The 14,447-nt window shown below is 41.8% G+C and overlaps 1 non-coding gene across 1 annotated transcript; it reads right to left on the bottom strand.

The window, feature by feature from the left end:
• Positions 1 to 7,462: 7,462 nt before the first annotated feature.
• trnad-guc (transfer RNA aspartic acid (anticodon GUC)) lies at positions 7,463 to 7,534 on the bottom strand. The gene has a single exon. It is a non-coding gene; the product is annotated as a tRNA-Asp (tRNA).
• Positions 7,535 to 14,447: the final 6,913 nt, after the last annotated feature.

The following is a 14,447-nucleotide window of genomic DNA, read 5'->3' as shown; positions in this document are numbered from 1 at the left end:
CTGTGAAATGAATTAGAGGCTTTTATTTTGAAAATCAGTGTGTGTCTGTGTAAGTGTGTGTGTGTGGGGGGGGGGGGGGACACTCCCTAATGCATGTTAAAACATGTTTAAGTGTTTTATTTTGAAAATCTACACGTCAGAATATCCTGTCATTGTGCAGGGTCTTTTATTTTGAAAATCCATGTTTGTGTGTCTGTGTGTTGGCAGGTGTGTATAGTGTGTGTCTGCATATTTCTGGGTGGCTTGTGTGTAGTTTACCAGGCCTAGTAAGGTGTGTAATGATTTGGAGGCTTTTATTTTGAAAATCTGTGTGTGTGTGTGTGTGTGTGTGTGTGTGTGTGTGTGTGTGTGTGTGTGTGTGTGTGTGTGTGTGTGTCTGTATGGATCAATACAGTGAAGTTACATTGGTTTGAATGAACCCAATGCATTGTTAATGGGAGCGGCCATCTTTGATGATGTCATCAGAGAAGTCAGTCAGAGCACCTGTGGAGGTTACCATGGAAACAGCTCCCTCAGTTTTCGGCTTCCTCCCTGGTTTTTGGATGATGCTCTTTATCCAATGATATAGTTGATGCTGTTGTTACGGTTACCATGGAAACGGCTCCCTCAGTTTTCGGCTTCCTGGTTTTGTGATTTTTGCCTTTTTCTCTCTCTCTCCCCATTCACCGTCTATGTTGTTCGCCCACTGGTTTTTTGCGATTTACGTGAAAACCGTACGTCGGAACGGAAAGAAAAGTCATAGCACAGGTGTCCCGGTACAGCCGGACGTCCTGTAAAAGTTTCAGGTCGCTCACATTAAAGCTGTGGGACTAGTTCTGCTGAAAATGTGTCCAGAAGAAGGAGAATAATACAGAAGCGGAATAAGTATTTACAATAGTAACAGTGGAACAATATCAGGATAGATCAGGAGGTCTGAGTCTGGTCTTTCAGTCCAGATCCTCCTCCAGACTCTGATGAAGGAGCTTTTGGATGATGCTCTTTATCCAATGATACAGTTGATGCTGCTGTTCTTCTCATGTTCTAAATGTGTCGTCTGTCTTTACTCACATTGCTGCAAATATCCAGTTTGTGTTTGAACACAAAGCTGATAGTTGTGTGTTTGTTCATTCAAACATTAGTGACAAAAAGTCTGATGATAAACTTTGTATGAATGAACAACACATCAGTCAGTAAAGACAGAATGAAGCCATCAGATGTGTCAGATGATAAACTGCAGCTGTGTCTTTTTCTCTCCATCAGATTTCTGTCAACTTGAAGTCGACACAAACTCAGTGCACACAAACCTCAAACTGTCTGACAACAACAGGAAGGTGACACATGTGGAGGAGGAGCAGCCATATCCTGATCATCCAGACAGATTTGACTGGTGTCCTCAGCTGCTGTGTAGAAATGTTCTGACTGGTCGCTGTTACTGGGAGGTCGAGAGGAGAGGAGTGGTTTATATATCAGTGAGTTACAGAAGAATCAGAAGGAAAGGAGACAGTGTTGACTGCTGGTTTGGAAGAAACAATCAGTCCTGGAGTCTGATCTGCTCTGATCGTGGTTACTATGTCCGTCACAATAACAGAGGAACATCCATCTCCTCCTCCTCTGGCTCTCACAGAGCAGCAGTGTATGTGGACTGTCCTGCTGGCACTCTGTCCTTCTACAGAGTCTCCTCTGACACACTGATCCACCTCCACACCTTCAGCACCACATTCACTCAGCCTCTACATGCTGGGTTCAGGTTGTGTTCTGGTTCCTCAGTGAGTCTGTGCTGTGTGTAGAAGCAGAGTGTGTGGAAGTGACAGCAGCTTCAACTTTGTGCTTTAAATGTTGATGATGTTTCACTTTCATTTGAATCACTGACTGTGATTTCAGGTCAGAACATGTTTTTGTCTTAGAAGCAGTGAAATGAAGAATGTGAAGCTGAATTTATGATCATGAACTTTGACATGTCCTCACAAATGAAACCCTTACATTAAGAAATGCATGATTCCATGTTGTTATGGCTCTGATATTAAAATGTAGTATTATAATAGGAGTTAATGGACCTAAGTGGAAAACACCATTTAAAACTGCTGCAATACAAACACTAATAACTCCAACTCAATATTTTGGATCAACTTTGACATGACAGATATAAAATAATGCCTGAGCCTCCCAACTTGTACAATAACTTGTGTAACCCGATTGGGATATAATTTGGGAATAATTTTATTCCATGATATACAGTAGATTAAACTAAAGGGATAAATTCATTAGCCAATAAGGATGTTGTGTTTTCTTTTTGATAGTTTTATTTTACTTATTATTATTATTATTGCATTTATTGTTATGCTGGCATGTATATTATTTATGTTGGAAGTGGCCTGTAAAATGTGTATGACACGGGATTGTGTTTTATTTTTTATATATATATAAACATTGTACGTGAGTGAATCACGTGTGAGGTCAAAGGAGAGTGGGAGGGGTTGAAGTTCAAGTTAGAGAGAAGAAGAGGGAACAAGATGGAGACTGGCGAGTAAAGAGCGTGTGAGGAGCGATGGAGATAGTTGGACTGTTTTATGGACTTTGATAGACTCTAGCACCATTCGGGTGAAAGTGTTCAACACGGACTCTTTCTGAAGACTGGACAGTGTTAGAGTTTTTCCCGTTCGGGTGGAATATTCGACGGAGATCAAGGCTAATTAGTTAGCTGCTAAATCAGTAGCTAACTCTCGTGCTGGGACTTGGCTGGGAGGCTGGCGGGCCGCGAGCGCAAGTGGCGGAGTCGGTGCGGAGCCTAGACGTGAAGAACAGGACCAAACATTCTGCAAAGCTGTACCGAGTGAGGAGAAGGTGTGGCTGGTGTGGGTCTTCTGTTTCCTCTTCTGCTGTTGGGATGGAGTTTGGACTGCACACGTGTGTGAGCTCAGCGGACAGGTACCTTGACTTTATTTATTTTGCCTGCGGGCGAAGGAGCCCGCAGGCAAACTCCAGGCATTGTTTTCGGCTACAACGCACAGAGCGATTTTATTTTGGTTTTTATGACTATTGACCATTGCCGGCTTATAAAGAATAAGGTTGTTTTATTTTGGGCCCTTAATTAGTGTACTGGAGTGTTTTGTTATCTGCTGACATTTTTTCGTTTGCTGTTTGATTAAGAGTGTTTATGGTTTGAAATTATATATTGAGAGTAAACATTTTTTATTTTTCCAGTAACCCCAGTGTTGTTATTATGCATTTTTGGTGTTTCTTATAGTCAGGTAACACTTTTATTTATGTTGAAGGGAAAGTAAAGCGTTAATTACCTGATAAACTGCTAACTGAAAGGGTAATAATTCCTATTTTCTGTTGCTGGTTTGTATTGCTCCGTAGAGAGAGAGAGTTAAAATAAAATAAAAAATACACATAAGGTACATTTAAAGAAGTTAATTAAAGAACTCAGGTTAGCCACCTCTCATGTTAATCCGTTAAGCTAGAGAGGCGCTACATTAGTACTACACAATTATAAGCACAATGTAAATCAATCATAAAATTGGTGCACAATTCTCAAATTTAAGTCTCGAGGCTGCTCACTTGTCACAAAGTTCCTGCCAAAAATATTCATAATCTAAGATATTATAAACTTTCCATGACCTCTCCAAAAGTCCACACACCATTGTCAAAATTAGACAGACATACAAACTACAGTCTGAAATATGTATCACTTACCTCAGCCATTTTTGCAACTACTGTTTTGAGCCTTTGTCGGAGTTGACCGCCTCTTTTTTGAAAGACATTTGTCAGTTTGTCAGAATAGATGTCCAGCTGAGACATAAACTTGGACTGTAGTGGGATGGTGGTGATTCTTTTAAAGTCAGCGTTGATCTGTGAAAAGTAATATACACAAAGGAATTAGGTTCAACTGGTCAGAGAGAAAAAACATCATGCTATACTAGACTAAAGAAAAATGTCACAATAAGGAATGTTAACAGCAACTCAGAAGGCAATATAACAGCACTTACCATTACAAGTCTCTATGTATGTGTCAATAGGAAATAGGACGAGGACCTATAAGAATACACAAACACCACTGAGTTTGCCACACATCAAAATAAAAAGAGCAACATATAAAACATCACGTTTAACATAGTGCAATTAGGCCTGTCACTATAACAAATTATAATAATAATGTTGATATTATTATTATTATGAGTAGTGGTAGGCCTATTACAATAGCTTATCTGAGCATAGTCAATGGAGCAACAGAGCCAAACAATACGCACTCTCTACCTGCTGCTGGGAGTGGGCTCATCTGTATGTGTATGTGTGTCAGCATGTGTGTGTGTGTCAGCATGTGTTTGCGTGTGTGTATGGGCATCGGGCCGCTGCAGACAGCTGCAGTGAATTTTACAAACGCCACTATGTGGACAGAAACACGAAGGCTGTGTCCCAATTCAGGGTCTGCATCCTTCGGAGTGCGCATTTTAAGGCCGCTTACGTCACAAAGCTGCGCGAAGGCTGTCCCAATTCGCCAAAAGTCGAAGGGTCCTTCAAATGCGTCCTCCAAATGCGTCCTCCTTTTGCCTGAATTTGGAGGACGCATCGCTACCATCCTTCGTGGCCTTAAATATCCCACAATGCTTTGCGGACCTACTTTTTGTCCAATAGTACAACGACGGACCAAGCGAGCGGCACCGGCAGGAGTGCCGAATTCACATTTAAATGTAAGTAAAGAGCAGTAGTTGGAGAGTTTTAAAATGCTAGTAGTGACAGTGGCATTAAAAAAATGAGTTTTATATTTACAAACATGACGTCCTGTTGATACGAGGCGCTGTGAAGTAAACGCTTTGATTGAATGTTTCTGGACTGTTTACTGTAGTATAGTATAAAGTATAGTTCACGTGAGGAGCAATATTATCGTTATTATATCAAACGGTCATTCTGCCTGTTGGCATTTTGTTGAAGGAGGAGCAGAGAGAAACAGAAGAAACCTGACAATTGATAACGGAGGAGATGAGAGAGAGAGAGGGAGAGAGAGAGAGAGGGGGAGAGAGAGAGAGAGGGAGAGAGGGAGAGAGAGAGGGAGAGAGGGGGAGAGAGAGGGAGGGAGAGAGGGGGAGAGCAGAGAAAGAACGGACAGACCTCAGCTCATACAGAGGATGTTGGACAGCAGTGATTTTATGTTCTGTGTTATTTAAATGTTACTTATTAAATTAAAGGATGATATTAAATCGTTCTTGTCTCTGTGTTCTTAAACTCTTCTAACCTTGTTACATTATGTGTTTCATCACCTATTTATAATTTAAGTAAACTTTTGAACAACTTCTCAGTGACCACAGTAAATCATTTATTGTGTGTGTGTTGTGTTATGTACAATATTTACAAAGACACAGTTTGAACATTTCTAACTATTTACCAGTGGGCATTATGAAAATGTACAGTTTATTATTTATAAAGATCAGCAGAAAATACTATTTACAAAGAACATATATATAAATGTTTGGCTGAGCAGGAGTCCTTGGTGCTGCTGGACTGGATGATGCCACGGTGAAGACCTTGGAGTCCTCTGGCTGTGAGTGGGACATCATCTGGGGGAGGGGGGTGTCTGTCTCCTCTGTCCACCACATCGTCCATCAGGGTTTGCAGAGCTGACGATCGGCGGCTGCCATGTTACTAAAGATGTTTTTAAAAAGGGCAAAAATAAAAATAATAACTTCCACAGAGTGGCTTCCAAAGCAGCTTAAAATATGAAAAGCTATAAAATATGTATCCTCACCCTCCAGAGGTGATGATGGTCAGTACACCTCCTCCAGGACAGACAGCTGGTCCTGCAGGGAGCCCCACTCTCCTCCACCCAGCAGTAATTCTCTGGTGTAGTGACAGACCTGATGCTTAATGACACATTAAAGCAGTGGTTTAATACAGACCCTGTATCAAGTCTTACGATTGAATCAAATATAAATTACATTTAATCATATTTGTCTATCTACTGGTTATATATCTAGCGTTTGCTCAGTAACCGGTATATTAATTATGATCAATAATATGGTTAAACAGCAGCTTACCGTCACCTCCCCACTGCGCTCTCCCAGCCTGAAGAAAATGAGCCGTCACAGGTTTTGCTGCCGCTGGAGCCGCCTCTCCTCTTCCTCCAACAACAAATAAATATATTAAAATATTCCAAATGTCTAAATCCACACTGTTGTCCCGCTTGTTGTCTAGTCCGTGTTGTGTCGCTGTCGCTGCTTTTGTTTTTCCCGGGGCAAAATTTATGACGTCGCGCCACAATCAGGAAGTGATTTGAAGGCCAGACCGTCCCATTTACCAACGGTGGAGGATCCTCCGGAGGATCCTCAGGAGGACGCGGCCTCCTGAGACCGCGTAGGCTGCGTCCTCCGAAGGATGCAGACCCTGAATTGGGACACAGCCTGTTTCTCTCACAGTCTGTAGAGAGAAGCTGACATTGTTGCACTGATTAACCTCAACCACACACACGTGTGTGTCGCCGCACCATCATTCTAACAGTTCCATTGTTACACTGAGTGACAGCAAAGCAGTGAGCCCCCTGCTGGTGATCAGCTGCATGTACCAGAAGCAGACAGAGATTTCTGATATGATGTTAAAGGTGTCACAGAGGAGGATCCGACTGTCTGACCTCTGATTCTTCTGTCAGCATCAGACACATCACAGTTTGATCAGTTTTCAGATCACACACAGCAGCATCAGTAACACTGAGCAGACATTACACACTCCATCAAACACACACACACACTGCTCACTTATAACAGGGATAATAAGTAAAGTTCTTTACAATAAATTCACATTCACATTTTATTATCACTTCACACATGGCACAGTATATATGGCAGAGAGTTAAAGGTGGAATATGTAGTCAGAGTAATACCAAATATTGACACTAGGTGGCAGCACTTCAGCCTCCAGCCACTGCTGCACTACCAGCACCACTCTCAGTGCTTTTTGTTTCCATTGACTGTACAACATGATTCAATCCATGTTATTTATATGACAAACTATGTGTAGTGTTTCTATGTGTGTAGCTGACATGTTGCTCAGCTTCCATTGGACACATATACTAGATGGAAGCTGCAGCAGGATTGGCTGATGACTGATCACAGGTGTGAACAATCAGCCGGTGACGAGTGGAGCAGGAGCAGCTGCCCATGCTGCAGAGACACAAACAGCAGCAGCACTCTGTGACCCATGTCCACTCTGTGTGTCCTCCAGACAGTCTGGAAACGAGAGGAGACAGAACATTATCATACATGTTGCATAAGTAAAGTCACATGACATGCACACTGTAAATAAAGGAAATCACATATTTTTAAGACACTTAGAACACAGAGCCCAAGAAATAATATAATCTAAAGCTCACAAGACACAAGACGAACAGAACAGAACAGAACAAATACTTTATTTATCCCAAACTGGGAAATGTTTTCTATTGCAGCAGCAATGTACAGGGTCAGTATCATCCTATCTGCTGGTAAAAGTCTTTCTCCCCGTCGGGGAATCGAACCCCGGTCTTCCGCGTGACAGGCGGAGATACTATCCACTATACTAACGAGGAATGCTGACAACCACCATCTGTCACAGCAGCAGCCACCTGGTGCGGTCATGTGTCAGCTGGGGTGTGACGGAGTGGCTACGTCAGTAACTGTGGGCAGACTGCAGGTGTGTGTGCACCCAGACACACACAGGTCCCAGCTGAGAGCAGCCGGACCTTCCTGTCCTCCTGTCCATCGCTGTCCAAGGTGAACCGACACCACCAGACCACAGGGCCATTATTTATTTAGCAGGAAAGAAGAAGATGATGAGAACCGAGTTTAAAGTGTGCAGTGAGGGGTTCACAGCCTTAAAGCATCTAGAATAATCAAACATGGAGCTGACTACTTCCAGAGCTCCGCTGTCATGGCTCTGCAGGAGGCCAGCACCTGGTCGGCCTGTTCGAGGACACCAACCTGTGCGCCATCCACGCCAAGAGGCTCACCATCACGCCCAAAGACATCCAGCTGGCCCGCTGCATCCATGGAGAGAGAGCTTGAAGTGTCCGCGGCTCCTCAAACCGCGGACCAGAGAAGTAATGAGCGTCAGTGCTGAGTTACAGCGAGACTCAACTGGTGAAAACACCGAATACGGCGCAATATGGCAGAGAAATTACCAGTGAGTCGGAAAAGCCACAACCAGAAAATGTCTTGATGCAGAAAGATGTGAGACAAGAGTGGTTATCGGTACGACTTCACCTGGCAACGACTGGCCGAGCAGAAGCGGCTACATGCTACGCTGCGGTGGCCACAGTACTTCCAGACAGGTAGTGTGGAAATATATGGTCAAACTTGGTCAAAATATATGTCTGTCTGCATATATGGTAAAAGTGTATGGTTGTGCATAGATCCAGACCTCTGGCTGAGGCCATAAAGCATTCTGATGTTTAATGGTGTGTTTAGATATTCGAACTGCAAACCCCTAGTGGACCCAAAGATGAAAACACAAGCTTGCCAAAGAGATAAGATATACTCAAGGTCGTGTAGCAGGAGGATCTGTGAAATACACACACACACTCACATCAAAGATGTGAGTGGGAGAGCTTCAATGTCTTTTAGTTTCGTATACGCCCTCCACCTTGTGATTATTGAATATGCATGTTTCACTGAAAAACATTACCTTTTATGCCTTTCTATGTAAATGTAACCACACCTTGTTGTAAGATTAATAAAACGAGCCTAATGCATGGGACGGACAGAATGCAAATGGTCAGCTGCAGGAGCAGATCGAGGGGTCTGTATTGAGCTGTGCATTCTCCCTTTATAAAGGCGAAACTGAAACTGATCAGTACTGGTTTTCATTCAATGTTCTGTGCATCGGGGACGGAGTCTGGGAATCCGGGGTGACCAGATTAGGTCACAACAATGTGCTGCAGGGAAAATAAACATTTAATCATGAAGGTTCATTATGTATTTGTAGCCAACTTAGTCATTTTGATAGTAGGCTAATATAGCTAATATAGATACATACAGCATGTGTTGCCTTTATTATAAGGCTTATATAAGGCTTTTAATTTTTTGCGGCTCCAGACATATTTGTTTTTTGTTTCTTTGGTCCAATATGGCTCTTTCAACATTTTGGGTTGCCGAACCCTGAACTATAGGGATCGTAGTCATGTGAGCTCCTGCAAGATCCACCCACAGAGGTCCTGAACACATAAAACTCGGATTCCCAACCAGAAAAGTAGCAGAACTGAAGAAGCCACTTGGGGAAGTGGCGAAACGTCTTCAAAAAACAATCCTTGATTGACTTTGTGGCTGTGGCATTAGCTCAACATTGAATCATAAAGTGTATTTGTTGCATAACAGGAAGTGGTCTTGTATTAGTGTGTGACCCTCCTGAGCACTTTGAGACAATGTCTGATTGTAATATGCGCTATATAAATAAAACTGAATTGAATTGAATTGAGAAGCAGAACCTCTCCTTTATAGGGGTTGGTAATTGTCTCGCATTGGACAGAAATGAAAACTGTGTTTAGATAAGCAAAGATGCTAGCAGGTTAACAGTACTGCAGTGGTTAAACCCGATGGGCCGCTGAAGGGCTGAAAACGTGCAGGCACTATTACTATTACACGGCCATGTTTGTAGTCCAATGAAAGAGGACAAGCTACTGAATTGAATGGTATAAAAAATCTAATGGACTACAATACCCATCTGACATAAAATCCCTGCGTAAAGACTAGATGCAACAACACTAACGCTAGTGCGCGTAGGTGTTTGTGGAGGTTGTAGTTGCTTTAGTGCGCTTCAGTGACTTTTGGTGAATTTCAGTGAGTTTCAGTGAGTGTCAGAGGTTTTTTTAGGTTGTTAGCTAGCTTATCTCTTCTTCTTACTGCGTCGAGAGGGGCATGGAGCAGAATTTCAATGGCAGGGATTTCCGGATTTGTTTGACCCCGTTGCCAGCCAGTTGAATGTTGGAAAAGATGGACCCAGTTTATGAGTAAGTTTTGTACATTTATTTTGAAGTGTAAACTATTTGTTGCTAATAAAAATGATTTATTATATATATACATATACACAGTATAGTATACAGCAGGGTGGTAGTTGGGGTGAGAGAGGAGGATGCAGAGGATAGTGGTGATGATTCACTGTGGCAACCCCTAAGGGAAGAGCTGAGCAGAGATGAAGGATGATTCAATCCTATTCAATACTGTCTTTACATATTTTTTACATAATGTGTATATTTCAATATGTATGCAATTACAGATAAAAATAAGTGTTATTATTTTCATAGCCAATAAGAGGGAAGAGCCCAGATGGGCCTGGGACCTGGCTTTCCTCTTCAGCGAGGTCCCAGGCCCATCTGGGCTCAACGCTGAGGCATCACCTCTCCTTGTTGTTATTGTATTTTTCTTACTTTACATTTGGTTGGACTTTCATTATTTTACATTAGTTATTAGTTATGATAATAAAAACTGCTCTATTTGGAGACAAAATTATACATTTTGATGTTTTTGATTTTACACTGTGCATAATGGTAGTAGTTGATGAAGTACAAGGTAAAATTCATACCCAAAAGCTCCAGTAGATGGCAATAGACTAGTGAAATGGATATAAGTTGTATTTTTCAGCCACTTCCCATTGGAAATGATAAGTAACCTATTTGGCAATGTGGTGCCAAATTGTGCCAGAGTGTCCGCCTGGTGATATCCTTACTAAAACCTTTGTGAAGACTTTGCTCTTTGTTCAAATTCTATCAAATTTGGTACATTTGTAGCCAAGGGATAGCTGAATGTGATCAATGGCATCTGTGTACATAGAAACATTGTTAGCATAATGTTTTCTGCTGTCAAACAGGAAAAAAACTTGAGGATAGAAATGTTACATTTCTCATTCAGTTTATTGTAATTCACTCAGGCATACTAATAGACACAATATTTTAAACACTGGAAAAGCATTTTCCGAGGTCCCTGGATGTTCCTAGACACCAAGAACATGCATAATGCACATTATTATTTTTAGGTGATTTTTGTTTTATTTTAGGGTTTAAAGGGTTAACATCTGAATGTGGTGTAACAAGAGTACAAAGCTTGCCGCCCAAACAGGGACTTGAACCCTGGACCCTCAGATTAAAAGTCTGATGCTCCACCGACTGAGCTATCTGGGCTCTACATGTCATTTCAGGGACTAATTCTGTGCAGACAGGTTAACTGAAACAGATGAATGCTTCTTTAAGGGTGAACTTCCTGTGTGTGCAGACAGTGGAGGTGGGTTCAGGTGTTATAAATTGGCATCTCCATGGTTCAGATGAAGAAGTGGTTCCAGTTCCTCACATGCTCACATCTGCTAGTCCACAGAGGACAGTGGTCCTATACACATAAAGAACACATACTTAATGAATGTATGTGTTTTTATAGAGGACTTCATATTGTCTGAACCTGAGGAGGAGGAGGAGGAAGTCCTGTTCATATCAGCTGACAGGACTGATTCTGGTGTCAGCACATGTTGCTTTAATCTACAAAGTGAAATTGTTATTTGTTGCAAGTCATACACTCTCAGACTCTGGATTCCATTACAGGACAATGTGGACCTCATGACAGTGTTGTATGGAAAGCCAGTTCAGTTCATTTCTTGATAGTAAATATTTTATTTCTCGCACTAGTAAGGCAAAACGCACTACAGGGCTCTAGACTAACTTTTTGCACTGGTTGCACCGGTGCGCCTAACCTTTTTTTCTTGGGTGTACCGGCACAAAAGTTAGGTGCACCGCATCACACAGCAGTTTGTTTTTTAAATGCTGTCCATATATTTTATGGATCAGGCCTTAACTTGACACCTATCTTAATGCAGAAGTTTTTTTTCATCTTCTCTCATCATCTGCAGCTACATCCACTGTTTACCTGATGGGCCTCGCAGGGCTGTAGCCAAAGTTTTAGAAATACTGAGGTCCAAAAATTGATGTCTAGGAAATATGAACGGGCTTAATAATCACATATCATCCTAAACTGACTTTGGACCCTGTTTAATGAACACAGGTAAATAAAAATAAATAAATACATGTACCGATAGTACTTATTCAAATTATGGACAAACTAGCCAACAAGTCTGCCTGTCAGAAATCCATGATGAAGATTCAAAGTTACAGCACTCTTCAGTTCCCTGTTTGCTTTCTCTCTGTATTTTCTGGCTGTCACTCCTCACTTATCTATCTGGCAATGGGAATTAAAAATCATTTAAATTATATACACCTTTATTTATTTAATAGTTGTGATTGAGATATATATTTTGTTTTCTTCAACACGTTTTTAATGCAGCTACAGTATCTCTTCTCTCATCTTCCTCACCTCTCTTCCTCTCTGCCTCTGTCTCCTCTCTTTCTAAAGCTGAGCTCCAGCTGACAGACTTTTCATTCTGTCTGTTACAGTTTAGCTGTATGCAGACATCATACTGGCAGACAATGCTCCGCTATAGCAGGATAATAACAATACTTTTTAATGGGCGTTCGTCATGTAACCATGTTCTATAACTCCTTAAACCAGCTGACTGCTGTCAGTCAGAGTGACTCAGCCTTCATGGATGAACCTCACAGGTCAGATAACACTGTCCTCAGACCTGCTGTTCAGTCTGTTATGATGCTACGAGCACGTCACGCCCCCTCCCTGAACATGACCGGCTCGTTATCGTCACTCATTCAGGTCAACAGCAAATTAGCAAAACCCGCATAGTAGCAACAACTCTTCCTCCTCCGCACATGTTCACTTAAACTGCGGTTTCTGCTGTTCAGCAGCGAAACGTCTTTAATACCTGTCTGTCTGTGTGCGCACGCTGCGAGCTACAGTCAGAGGGCCGTATGAGTTCTGCACACACGTTTTAAAAAGTCCGGGCTGAAACGGACTTTGTTCTCGTCACCTCGGTAACATGAACAGATCTCTCTGTTCTCGTGCAGTATGGAACAAGCTTTAGCACACAGCATCCGCTCTGCGCAGCATATGTCCGCGTTCTTCTTCTGAATTTTTGGTCTCGGCTGACCGCAGCAGACACGTTTTCAAAGATACACACACGGAGGTCCCGCCCTTCACCGTCTCTGATTGGTTGAGACCACGATATGGCCCGATGTGTGTCTGTTGCTGGAGACTTTTGAGAGTCGCGGAGAATCTCTCTCTTACAGCTAGTCGTACCGGTGCGACCTCTGATATTTTTTGGTTGCACCTTTGAGAAATTAGGTCGCATGTGCGCCCAAAATGGTCGCACTCTAGAGCCCTGCACTAGTTAACTAGTGAATGCATTTAGACCTGGTTAGTGTTGGGTGTATGTGCTTCAGGGATGTTATTTTAGGTTTGTTGTTTGTATTCATGTTAGTAAACTTGATTAGTTTTTGTGTTGTGTCTCCTTTCTATTGGCTGTTGGCAACACGTGTTTGCAGATGGGTTAAGGGTGAGCCTATTAGAATATGAGAGAGCCTGTTCATGAAGAAGGTCATGACTGAACAGTGTATGAACGTTCAGGGAGAGCAGCTCACTGTTCACTGGTGCTTTTGTTCTTTTGTGAAAAGGTAACGGCAATTAAATAAAGAGATGTTTGTTTCAAATAACAAAAGTTAAAGCTGTGCCTGTTTTTATTGCACAGTCAAACTAATTTCATGACAAATAGCCTATATCATAGAATTTTAGTCGACTAAATCCACGGCAGATTTACTAGACTAAAAGTTAAAAAATGTTGATGACTAAAATGTTTCTAAAATCAAATGACATTTTAGTCACAAGACTAAAATAAAAACTCCCAAACCAAACCACAACCACAACCAAACCAACCGTGCCTCTGCACCACCTGCTGGCCAACCGGAACAGACTTACATGTATATCTGCATATCTTATGGTTGTTCTGTATCGTCTTTATTTTTACTTTATCTGTTGTTATGCTGCTGCAATGACTTCATGTTCCTCTGGGGGTCAGTATCATCTTATCTGGTGGTAAAAGAATTGAATCTTGTAGTGTCAGAATCAATCTTATCAAAATAACTAAACACAAAATAAACGTGTAAAAGCGCACATTTACGGAGCGTCAGTGAACACACCGCGACTTATTGTCAATGTGTAACACAGCAACATTTAAACTTTGCCTTGTTGGTCCTATCATGAGCTACATATTTACAATAAATGTGTTTAGTGTTGGTGGAAGCAACAATACTCCAGATGACCAGAACATGTTTGTTGATATTAACAGTGAGAAATGTCGCAGCTTGCTTAGCACACCATGCAGGTAAGTGCACTTTAAATGAAGGACTGTATTTTAACACACAGTTTGTCACTAATGTCCCTGAACATGTTTGGATTCCACAGCTTTAGTTTGAAGCAGTGTTTTACTAATAATTTATGCTTTTACCACATGTATAAATCAATCTTATCAAAATAACTCAACACAAAATAAACGTGTAAAAGCGCACATTTACGGAGAGTCAATGAACGCACCGCGACAGCGCCACAAAGATTTGGCGCAGT

This window comes from Parambassis ranga, unplaced genomic scaffold, assembly GCF_900634625.1.
Source record: "Parambassis ranga unplaced genomic scaffold, fParRan2.1 scaffold_21_arrow_ctg1, whole genome shotgun sequence".
In the NCBI taxonomy this organism is placed as follows: Eukaryota; Metazoa; Chordata; class Actinopteri; family Ambassidae; genus Parambassis; species Parambassis ranga.
Note: the sequence above shows the minus strand (reverse complement) of the source record. Positions and strands in the feature narration are given on the sequence as shown.